This window comes from Oncorhynchus clarkii, chromosome 9, assembly GCF_045791955.1.
Source record: "Oncorhynchus clarkii lewisi isolate Uvic-CL-2024 chromosome 9, UVic_Ocla_1.0, whole genome shotgun sequence".
NCBI classification, from domain to species: domain Eukaryota; kingdom Metazoa; phylum Chordata; class Actinopteri; order Salmoniformes; family Salmonidae; genus Oncorhynchus; species Oncorhynchus clarkii.
In genome coordinates, this window is record NC_092155.1 from 28,376,753 (window position 1) to 28,389,277 (window position 12,525).

General features: G+C 43.8%; 1 protein-coding gene across 2 annotated transcripts in view; it reads left to right on the plus strand.

Moving 5' to 3' along the window:
* The window catches only part of LOC139416180 (EMAP like 3), a 31,106-nt gene that overhangs the window by 793 nt on the left and 17,788 nt on the right, over nt 1-12,525 (plus strand). The gene's annotated exons all lie outside the window — the stretch shown is intronic.

The following is a 12,525-nucleotide window of genomic DNA, read 5'->3' on the forward strand; positions in this document are numbered from 1 at the left end:
GATTATATTTCTCAAGCAAAAATGTTGCTAGGACTTCCTGGGCATGGTCTGAGAGAGGGGCCTAATTGGCGGAACTGAACGGGAGGGATGTGTAACCTGAACTAGCTATTATGATTGGCAGAGAGGAGGGCAAACTCTCTGAATTTATACAGGCAGTCCAAAAAACCCACCCTGCAAAACAAGCTAAAATTTCATGCAGTATTTTTAAACACATCCAACAGGAAAAGTGTATTATCATAATTTTCATAATAAAACAGTATTTCAACCTCATGTGGAAATGTATGTAAAACACAGAAAAAAAATCGTTTTTGACTCCTCTGCCCCTTTAATAATCAGAGTTGAACCAAAACCACAGCTATATTTTATCAAATTTCCCAGCATGCTCAATTGCAGGTTGATTTTGTAAAACATTTTTTTGGGGGGAGGGGGGGGGGGGGGGTTGTTTCAATGTTTTTGCATGCACATTGATTCATTAATCTTATGCTAATCAATTATAAATAACACATTTTTCTAAACTAATCCTATCTGTTACTAGGTCTTATTGCACCCCTTACTGAAATTATTTAGATGATTTAGGTAGTCTAATACACCACGTGAATACTTGATTGTCAAACCGCTCATTGCAGTCTGCATTCCAATTCATCCCAAAGATGTTCAATGGGGTTGAGGTCAGGGCACTGTGCAGGCCAGTCAAGTTCTTCCACACTGATCTCAACAAACAATTTTTGTATGGACCTCGCATTGGGGCATTGTCATGCGGAAACAGGAAAGGACCTTCCACAAACTGTGGCCTCAAAGTTGTAAGCACAGAATCGTCTAAAATGTCATTGTATGGTGTAGCGTTAATATTTCACTTTGCTGGAACTAAGGGGCCCAGCCCGAACCATGAAAAACTGCCCCAGACAATTATTCCTCCTCTCCATATTTTACAGTTGGCATTATACAGTGGGGTAGGTAGTGTTCTCCTGGCATCCGCCAAACCCAAATTCATCAGTCGGACTGCGAAGCGTGAAGCGTGATTCATCAATCCAGAGAACAGGTTTCCACTGCTCCAGAGTCCAATGGGGTTGGAGCTTTACACCACTCCAGCCAACGCTTGGCATTGCGCATGGTGATCTTAGGCTTGTGTGCGGCTGCTCGACCATGAAAAACAGCCCCAGACCATTATTCCTCCTCTACCATATTTTACAGTTGGCACTATGAAGTGGGGTAGGTTGAGTTCTCCTGGCATGAATCTCCTGACCAACCGTAATTGTGCTGACGTTGGTTCCAGAGGCAGTTTGGAACTCTGTAGTGAGTGTTGCAACCGAGGACACATGATTCTTACTTGCTTTAGCACTCAGCGGTCCCGTTCTGTGATCTTGTATGGCCTACCATGATGTGTCTGAGCTCTTCAGTATGGGCCATTCTACTACCAATGTTTGTCTATGGAGATTGCATGACTATGTGCTAAATTGTATACACCTGTCAGCAACTAGTGTGGCTGAAATAGGCAAATCCACTAATTTGAAGGGGTGTCCTCGTACTTTGGGTCGTGTAGTGTATCTTGGTTTTCCTAATCCCGGCCAGTCTTTCTGAATGCAGGTTGCGGCTGAATAAAACATGTAAAACGTTGGATATCCCCACTCTGGCTGGATTCCAATAGGAATTAAGTCACTTTTCAAGCCAGCATAATGTGAGTTACAGGCCTGATGTGGCCTGTAAACCATGAGTTTCAGGCCACTGAATTAAGGTTAAACTAGGCCCTTAAAATACAGCCTTATGAAATACATATTCTATTGTCTTAAATACATTTATTTTAATGATTACATATTCACTTAGGATTTCACTAGGTGAAGGCCACAGGTCTGAAAATGAATGAATGCAACAACCATTTCTCTGTCACTGACAAACACAGTCATGGATGGTAACTCACTCGCAATTCACTCGCAAGGCAAGGCACACTGAGAAATATGCAAATAAGGCTTTACACGAAGCAAAGTGTTAATTTAACACTGAAAAGTGTGGCCCCATATAGACACTGGAACAGTGTGACATTAAACAGTTTGCGTTGATTTAACACTTGAGAATTTGCTGTGTGCTTTTTCACCTGTCAAGCCCACTCCATAGAACAGTTACGTCTGGGGGTTTATCAGTTTGCAAATTACAAAACAGCATGTAAACTTCATGTGCATAACATGCAATTGCAAAACGGAAAACATATGTTTGCAATTGTTATAAATGAGCAACATCCATTTGATGATAACCTAAGGCCAGGGATTTTTTATTGCAAAAACACTCTTGATAGTACAACATGTTCTTGCTCACTGTTTTCAATCACGAAATTGCACTTTGTTGTATCCTATAGACAGGTGGGAAACCAAGTAACCTCGATCCCCCCCATAGTCTCTCCGGAGATCGGGTGTGTGAAGTTCAAGTGAATGGAATGGCAGGCGTGGGAACTGAATGTTATCTTGAATGTTACTTTGTTTCTCACCCAAATGGATAGGAGGCCACAAAGTATCAAGTTCCATTTTCGATGCCAACGAATTACCCGGATGCCAGATTTTCCCCTTGGTTCTGTGTCTGTCTCTCTACAGTTACTGTCGTTGTTGGACCTCCAGCTGCACCAGAGCAACTTCAGATGTTCCTAGGTTGAGCAAGAGAGGAGCTCATTAAAAAGTCATTTGCAGGCCCTCCCGGGTGGCGCAGTGGTTAAGGGCGCTGTACTGCAGCGCCAGCTGTGCCACCAGAGACTCTGAGTTCGCGCCCAGGCTCTGTCGTAACCGGCCGCGACCGGGAGGTCCGTGGGGCGAGGCTGTGGCGGGCTGCGCGCTAACCAAGGTTGCCAGGTGCACGGTGTTTCCTCCGACACATTGGTGCGGCTGGCTTCCGGGTTGGATGAGCGCTGTGTTAAGAAGCAGTGCGGCTTGGTTGGAGGACGCACAATTGGCCTAGCGCACAAGGACGCACAATTGGCCTAGCGTTGTCCGGGTTAGGGAGGGTTTGGCCGGTAGGGATATCCTTGTCTCATCGCGCGCCAGCGTCTCCTGTGGCGGGCTGCGTGCTAACCAAGGTTGCCAGGTGCACGGTGTTTCCTCCGACACATTGGTGCGGCTGGCTTCCGGGTTGGATGAGCGCTGTGTTAAGAAGCAGTGCGGCTTGGTTGGAGGACGCATGGCTCTCGACAACAAGTCTGTGGCTGTTATGCTAATTGTTTATGCCTCCTTTTTTTTGCGCCTTTGACAATGGAACTTTTACTGCTTCTATAATGACGGAAGTACAATGTGCCATTGTGCCACATCTGTTGCTGTCCCAACTCATGTGCTGATGTTTCGTTTACAGTCTTGTAAAATAGTGGGCGGTTAGGCACACAGGGGAACACACAGCACAGATCTAGGATCAGCTCACCCGACAGCAATCCTACACTCAACCATTTGAGGGCTTAAGAAACAAAACTGCCCTCAGATCAGCGCTATGTGTTATTCAGTAAGAAGGATTGGGGTGTCGGTGTGAGTCCGCAAGTTTACATTCAGGGGTCATTGTCTGCCTCTGTGGGTGTTAGGCTGAACTGTCCATCAAATCACCTTCGTCTCTGTGTCTCTCTCCACGGCAAGCTGACACTACCATGCTGCTCAGTCACCAATCACAAATCAATGCTGACGAGGGTCTAAGAACTTGTCAATGTCCGATAACTTCATTCAATACTGCATTTTCATTGCAGTTTATAATTGTGTTTCTTACAAATTGCAAATCGGTTCATTGTTCTGACAAGATCTGTGTCCCAGTTCCTCGAGTACCCTGAGCTGTTACATTAATCACCCATATAAAGCCGAAATCTACCGTAAACATATATATTTTTGAAACTTAACTTCAGATATGTTTTAAGTTGAGAGAGAAAAAGGTAGGGGCTTTTAACAGTTGACTATATCCAGAAGCTCTTTGCACTACCATCCTCTCTGTGTGTGTGTGTGTGTGTGAGATCATACCTGTATTTCTGTAAGATTTATGCTGCCTGTACAAGCAGTTCAACAGAATACTTCATAGCTTTGTTATCTGCAAGCAAAGCAAGTCTGGTCTTGCATAATTTCCCTCTGATTTAGACTTGGCATCACAATCAGCTCAGTGACAGTGTTGACCCCAAACAGCTCAAGAGAAATTTCCTTGTGCTTTTTTAAAAATGTTTATTTTTAGATTGCTTAGATCCTCTTCATCTTGTGTTTAGCCTCAATATTTGCGGCCAATGTTTAATCTTTAGCCGGCATCAAGTACATAGTATTATATGGTAGGCTTTGGTGAGGGTGTGTTATGGATTGATGAAGATGAAAGTCCACAGTTACCGCCATTCAATCAGACAATTCTACTCTGAATTCTCTCACACGATAATAAAAAATAAAAAAAAATATTTGGACAGGGAGGTATACCAGCAGGCAGTGAGGGTGAGACCGTGAGTGTTCGACTGTGATATGTCTGTCTGTTTTCGGGTTCAGAGTGACGAGTTAGACTGAAGACCGCATCGCCCACCGCCCGTGCAGGGGAGTACAGTACGGCACAGGGATGTGCTGTGGTGGCGACGTGCTCGTGATCACACGGATCCCGGGGACGAGTGACGGGGACGGACGCTCTCTGTCGGTGGTGACGCTGCCAGGGTGGTGGTGTTCACAGGAAGGAGCTGACAGGGTGGGCGAACTGTGGGAAGACGCTGTGTGTCTGTGTATGTGAGAGAGAGACTCAACCAGCTGTCACTGCAGACTCTTCCCGAGAGTCTGGGTTGGAAGAATAGCCACTTTTCAATTTAGACTCTTTTTGAAACGACAATGAAATAACAATGATCAATCAGTCCCATTTATTTGACACATCCCTTTCTACCATCAGCAGTTGTCACAATGTGCTTATAAAGACGCCCGGTCTAAAACACCAACGAGCAAGCAATGCAGATGTTGAAGAAAAGTGGCTAGGAAAAACTCCCTAGAAAGGACCTAGAGAGGAACCAGGCTCCGGGGGGAGGTCCTCTTCTGGCCGTGCCAGGTGGAGATTATGATAAATCACTCAAATAGGCCCAAAATATGAAGGTGACCTTCTAGATATATAGGAAATTGACTTTGATACAGCAACATAAGAATAAAGTGGAATTGGAGAAGAGTGAACATCTAAAAAACAAAGATTGAGACGATAGCGTCCCCATAACCGTTAAACCACTACCTTGTTTTAAAAAGTACTTTTTCCTTGAATGAAACTACCGTTCTTCAAAAAGTCAGCCTGGGCAATAGTGTCTTTTTGAGAGGGAGCTGAGCAAATTGATTGAAACTTTCTCCAAATTGGATGAGAAAGGTAGCGGCTTGGGCAAATGCAGTCTGAACAAAGAGTCCGTTTTCTCTGTCCAAACCCGCTTGGCTCCTCATCAATAAGACCTTAGATGACCCAGGCCACTTAGCATATACAGTAATTTATCGTGAAATTGACTACTAGAGCAACATCCTGCAAGGTTATAAACTAGCTAGAAACCTATCCAAACCTGGCCTCACCCAAGATTCAGTCGCAATTGTGTCGTTTTCTTTTCCTGCTAGTATTGTTGTTTTTATCAGCCAATAATCAGTGACGGTTCTGATCCGTCTTTGTGATAAGGCGTCAATCTCTGGAAAAACATTGGCTTAAACTGAGCCCTCGAATGACAATTTTGCAGTTTGAGGTGTTGAGGCGTTGTTAGTTTCTCACTCAATCACGGTCTTTCAGTCACTGCCATCAGGTCCGTATAAAGCCAGCAGGGAATGTTGTTTTAATTTCCTACCAGTATTGTCGTTTGTCAGCGTATCGTCTTTGTGATGCTTCTGATCTGTCTTTGTGATATGTCGTTCAACCCTGGACAAACATTGGCTTTGACTGAGTGCTTGAGTAACAATTTGAAGTATGAGCTTCTCACTGTCATCGAGGGAGCGCGGGGGAGGGAGAGGGTGTCACTCACTCACTCACTCACTCACTCACTCACTCACTCACTCACTCACTCACTCCAATCAGACCAGAGACCACACTCCAATTCAGCTCTTTAGCTGTGGCCAACTCTCGATTGCTTCCAGCCCCGTCCAGTCAGCCATTGTGAATCTCTCCTCTCCAGCTTCTTCTAAACGACTGTGACTCACCCTCAGGCCAGTTGTAACGACAAAAAAAACAAGAAGCAGGGAAATGTGTAATAGCTGTGTGTGGTGTGCATGCTTGTTGGGCTACGTTTACACGGGAAGCCCAATTATTGGCAAAAGAGCTGAAAGATTAGAGTTGGGCTGCCTGTACACTTGTGCATGTGACCGTGTGTGTGTGTGTGTGTGTGTGTGTGTAAGCAAACAACCCTCGCTGGTTCTCTTTAACAAAGTACAGCATTATTGCACTGGAAGAAAGGAAATATGTCCCCCTCTTCCCTTTCACCTCCTGGACATCCTATTCCCATCTGTTGCTCCCGTTCACAACTATAAATACCATACCTCCCCTAAAAACGGGCCAAGAACACAAACCTCTAATTACTTCCCGATGTGTTCAGGAGTGCTATTGGCTACGTTCTTGAACATCCCCCTGAAAGTCAAAGCCTCATCATGAATAAATGCATAGTTACAAGGTACACAATATATACAAAAGTATGTGGACACCCCTTCAAATGAGTGGATTCGGCTATTTCAGCCACACCTATTGCTGACAGGTGTATACAATTGAGCACAGAGCCATGCAATCTCCATATGAAATAACATTGGCACTAGAATGGCCTTACTGAAGAGCTCAGTGACTTTCTACGTGGCATAGGATGCCACCGTTCCAACAAGTCAGTTTATCACATTTCTGCCTTGCTAGAGCTGCCCCGGTCAACTGTAAGTGCTGTTATTGTGAAGTGGAAATGTCTAGGCGCAACAATGGCTTAGCCACGAAGCGGTAGGCCACACAAGCTCACAGAACGGGAACACTGAGTGCCTGTCCTCAGTTCCAACACTACTACCGAGTTCCAAACTGCCTCTGGAACCAACGTCAGAGCAATAACTGTTGGAGCTTCATGAAATGGGTTTCCATGGCCGAGCAGCTACACACAAGCCTAAGATCACCGTGCGCAATGCCAAGCGTCGGCTGGAGTGGTGTAAAGCTCGCCGCCATTGGACTCTGGAGCAGTGGAAACTCGTTCTCTGGAGTGATGAATCACGCTTCACCATCTGGCAGTTTGAGAGACGAATCTGGGTTTGGCAGATGCCAGGAGAATGCTACTTGCCCCAATGCATAGTGCCAACTGTAAAGTTTGGTGGAGGAGGAATAATGGTCTGGGGCTGTTTTCATGGTTTGGGCTGCACAGAGCCCTGACCTCAACCCCATCGAACACATTTGGGATGAACTGTAACTCCAACTGCAAGCCAGGCCTATTCGCCCAATATCAGTACCCAATGTCACTAATGCCTTCACAGAAGAGTGGAGGGAGGTTGTTATAGCACTAAAGGGGGACCAACTCCATGTTAATGCCCATGATTTTGGAATGAGATGTTCGACGTGCAGGTCTCCACATACTTTTGGTCATGTAGTATATCTTACAGTAACTCTCCTTTGCGAGTGCAGACCTACCTAGAGCAATGCAATCTGGGACTGCAAGTGCCCAACTGTACCTTTTGTACATGCCAACTGTACATGCAAGTGCCCAACCAGGCCCAACTGTATCCTTTAAAAAATGGCTAAGGTCTCTCACCCAATTTGTTATGGTGAAGATGTTATAGGTACCACACCGGCACACCCACTGGTTGCTGTAGGAGTGTTATGGCAGAGACTGTTTTCCATGAAAAATGTACTCCGAACACTAGCTTTTATAGGTACATGTATTGAAATGGAGCTCTTTATTATCGGTTTCATTAGTGGTGGCAGTTTTAATTAGCAACAGCAGCTGTAGGGCTACCAGGAGAGGGCTAATATTGCTAGGCTAACCTTACATACAGTATATTGGCATTCATGCAATTGCTCAAAGATTCTGCCCACGTTCTTGGCTACATCTTTCATAACCCCCTATGACTCAGAAGCCATGTTTGCTTAGATCAGACCTGTGATTATTGGCATGAAATACTAGTAAGGCTCCTTTCACAACAGATAGTGCACTATCATTATCTTTAATATCTGTGTTCATTAAGATAGATTAACGCTAATGTTCAAAGCCCTTTGATTCAGAGGTGCAGGCCCACACAATCTGAGGTTAATCAAGACACACTCTACCTTATACACACACTGTCATACAATGTTTGTCCTGTGCAAAGTTTACGTCATTCATTTGTGTATGAAGTTAAGCCCCTTTCCTGCAGAAACACTGGGGTTGTGGGAGTGTTGTTGCCTCATGAGATTGTTTCTGTACATGTGTTTGCCTGAAGTTAGGATGTGATAGTCATTCTCTGTGTGTGTGTTAATGGTGCGTGGGTCAGCTGTTTAAAAAAAAAAAAAAGTTTTTATATATATATTTTTTTCTTCATCCGCCCTGCAATAGCTGATAACCCATCCGCAACCGCCCGACCTATACCGTGGATTCGGAAGGGGTTCAGACCCCTTGACTTTCTCCACATTTTGTTACGTTACAGCCTTATTCTAAAATGGATTAAATAGTCCCCCCCCACCCCATAATGACAAAGCAAAAACAGGTTTTTAGACATTTTTGCAAACGTTTTAAAAAATAAACTGAAATATCACATTTACATTAGTATTCAGACCCTTCACTCAGTACTTTGTTGAATCACCTTCGGCAGCAATTACAGCCTCGAGTCTTCTTGGGTATGACCCTACAAGCTTGGCACACCTGTATTTGGGGAGTTTTCCCCATTCTACTCAGCAGATCCTCTCAGGCTCTGTCAGGTTGGATGGGGAGATTCGCTGCACAGGTATTTTTAGGTCTCTCCAGAGATGTTCGATCAGGTTCAAGTCCGGGCTGTCATGTGCTTTTTACCGAGGAGTGGCTTCTGTCTGGTCACTCTACCATAAAGATGTGATTGGTGGAGTGCTGCAGAGATGGTTTGTCCTTCTGGAAGGTTCTCCCATCTCCACAGAGGAACTCTGTCAGAGTGACCATCGGATTCTTGGTCACCTCCCTGACCAAGGCCCTTCTACCCCCAATTGCTCAGTTTGGCCGGGCGGCCAGCTCTAGGAAGCTCTAGTGTGTGGTTCCAAACTTCTTTCATTTAAGAATGATGGAGGCCATCCAGTTGTAGAAAACATCTCAAGGATGATCAATGGAAACAGGATATGTTTCCACTGAATATGTGTAAATAAGGTATATCTGTTTCTTTTCTTTTATACATTTGAAAACATTTCCAAAAACATGTTTTTAGAGGAGTATTGTGTGTAGATGGATTAAAGAATTGGTTTTATTCCGTCCATTTTAGAATAAAGCTGTAACGTAACAAAATGTGGGAAAGAGAAGGCTTGTGAATACTTTCTGAATGCACCGTTTGTGATAGGCTAAAGTGAAAATCTGTGACCCGACCCTAACCCAGTAATATAGAAAATACGCTGCGGGCCACAGTCAGAGACAGCGGAACGGGTTTTTGACAGGGGGTGCCGGATTTCTTTTGCCTGATTTAGATGTTTCTGCTTATAATTTCAGACATTTTGGTAGGCAATTTGTTTGTTGTTGTCAGCTTGTGTATAATTTAGATGCATGTAGCTTCTCTTCTGTCATTATATGTTACCCTAGAAGACTAAATAAACTCTTGCTCACCAAAGTAATGTCATAAATTGATGGAATGAATGCTTCAATTTAGTTGACATCGGTGAAGTTTTCTGTCGTCTCTGCAGAGTGAAGAGATTTAGGGACCGGGGTGAAAATGCAGTAGGTTAACTCTAAAAAAAAATTAAACTGTAAACATTTTCTGTGCAAAATGTCCATATGACATCAATTTGACCGGTTGTAAATAGAAACATTTGAAAACGACCCAGACCCAACATGTTTCTGATAGCATTTCAGTTTGGCTTGGATGTATATTTTATGTGGTTGAAATACTATCAACTTTCATGATACTAATAGAGATAGCACCTCTATATGAACAGAGGGTTAGTGCCACTTTACTTGGGGAGGACAGGCTCGTGGTTATGGCTGGAGCAGAATCAGTGGAATGGTTTCAAACATGTGCTTTGATGCCATTTCATTTGCTTTGTTCCAGCCATGATTATGAGCTGTCCTACCCTCCAGTCTCTACTGATACAGACGGTATTTAACGGCACATTCGCATTCTCTCAAGATGCTGAAATAAATAATATATCTCCACTCCTGTTCCTGAGTCCAAGTTTAGCCTACATTTTGTGTATCATTGTACTGCAAGAAATTCTTAATTTTGCAGGAGTTAATATATAGGCTCAGTTTCCATTTAACCCAGTAGGCTACAGTTCCCTTGACATGCCATAGGCCTATTTGAAGTCCCCGTCTTGTGACTGTCAAATTTGTATGGCGCCTCACAATCTTCACACTTAACAAAGCCTGCACTCCTATCATCATCTTTTACCACTTAGCCAAATCGTTCCCAAACATTAATTTTCCGGTCTTTCTCTTTATTTTCAACTCTCCTTTCGCAGCTTTTCTCTTATTTAATTCAACTCTGACATTGACCTTTGTGCCTCCGTGGTTCGACCTGACATTTTTCTGCTCGTTCCCAAAAGTTATTGACGCGTAGGCTATCTGGCGCCTGACAGTTATGCCCCAAAGCTTAGGTTTACGCACTAATACCAGATAGTCTAAAATAATGAAATAAAAAGCCTACAGATATAAATTGCACACGAATGAGACATTTATGGACATTTTTATTCAATCCGCCACCCACTCGCCCTTCATCCACACAAAATCGAATGACCCTAAACCCTCCTGCCCTGTGACTATAACAGCGCGTGTGAGCGAGAACGAGCCTGGGAGAAAGCGAGTGATCAAACAATACTGCATGGAAGAGTGTATCGACAAGTGAATAGATCATGTTTCATTGCTCCTGTACACAGTCCATTGCATTGTCTCTCCCGTACGTTTTTAATTACTTGGTTACATTTTTGGCCACAAGTTTTTTTTTTTTTGGTTTTGTTTTGCTTAATGCTTCACGCACAGTTGATCAAGTCAGCTGTGATTTGCCAAACGAGAGAGTTGGAAGGCTGGCTTTTGATTCTGGTTTAAAGCCAGCGGATTGGAGCAGATCCTAATTATTGTGTTACGATACAACTGAGTCCCATAAACCGTGTTTAGACACGTAAGCCCAATTCTGATATTTTTTTTCCCACTAATTGGTCTTTTGACCAATCACATCTAATGTGAAACGAGCTGATCTTTTTCAGAACTGATCTGATTGGGCAAAAGATCAATTGTTAAAAAAAATCAGAATTAGGCTGCCTGTCTAAACTCGGCCATAGAGCCTCACAACCACATTGTTTAATCAAGACTCTGAGATTAGACTTCCTCGTTGCTTAAGGACCCTATTATCTGTAGGCTGCGGAGCATCTACTCTTCACAATGCTGGTGAATATCAACATTCCTTAGTGGACATTGTGCCCTACCTCACCCACTTTTGAGTCAGGTGTTTCCTATCCTTAATTAGAGTACAGTAGTCTTACTCTCCTCGCTAAATTCTAAGACCTCTTCAAACAAGTGTGTGTGAAGTCATGTTTGCCTGTGTATGTCATCATGACCAAGTTCATGGAGTTGAGAGAATGAAAAAAAAAAAGTTTGCCTCTGATTTTACATTGAAAGTGTGGAATTTCAACTGGCGAGAATATGTGTACTGTAGGTAATGTATCAAAACCATGGCATAGTGTCTAACACGCCGTTTTTAACCAGAGCCTTAGATATACAGTATATAGCTATGGTTCTAAAGTATAGACCTAAATGAATCCAAAAAACTTCTACTACTGTCATGTTAATATAACTGGAAGATATCTCTTTAGCGTCATTCTCTCATTTCCTTAATATTATACTGGGTGAAATGTCACTGTATTCTTCCATTGCTGTTGTTGTTCTGTCTCTGTGGTGTGTGTGTGTGTGTAGTGAGAGGCCTGGCTCTGCACACGGTTGGCCAAGTCCGTCTGAACACAGACAGCAGACAGAGACTCCCTCCCAGCAAGCCTCAAAGACCCCATTGTGTGTGTGGAGTGGAGCCATGGTTCTGGTCCAGAGATTGAGTGTGTGGGTGTATCGAATGAAGGCATCACTGGAATCCGTCTGTCTCTGAAAAGCGAAACAGTCTTGTCGGGCCTTAAGGCGAGGGATATATTCGTACTTTCAAGCCGATAAGCCAAACTGGTTCTCCTCTTGGGAGGACTTGCATGTTTGCTTGGCCACTGCATTCTTACCCAACCGTTTAAAGTGTTGTTTTTGCCTTACGAGCTAAGCAAGGCGAAACAGTCAAGTGGCTTTAGACGTTCTTAAGAAACGCCTCGCCGAGTGCTCAGTAGTAAGTGGGTGAGAGGCACTCAGTCAGAACCACTCCTCTCCTCAATCCTCAAAAGGGAATAAGCCCACTTGCATTATAAATACTTATTATCAACAACAATGACTGTTAGACGATCGCTTGACTGCTACAGTGC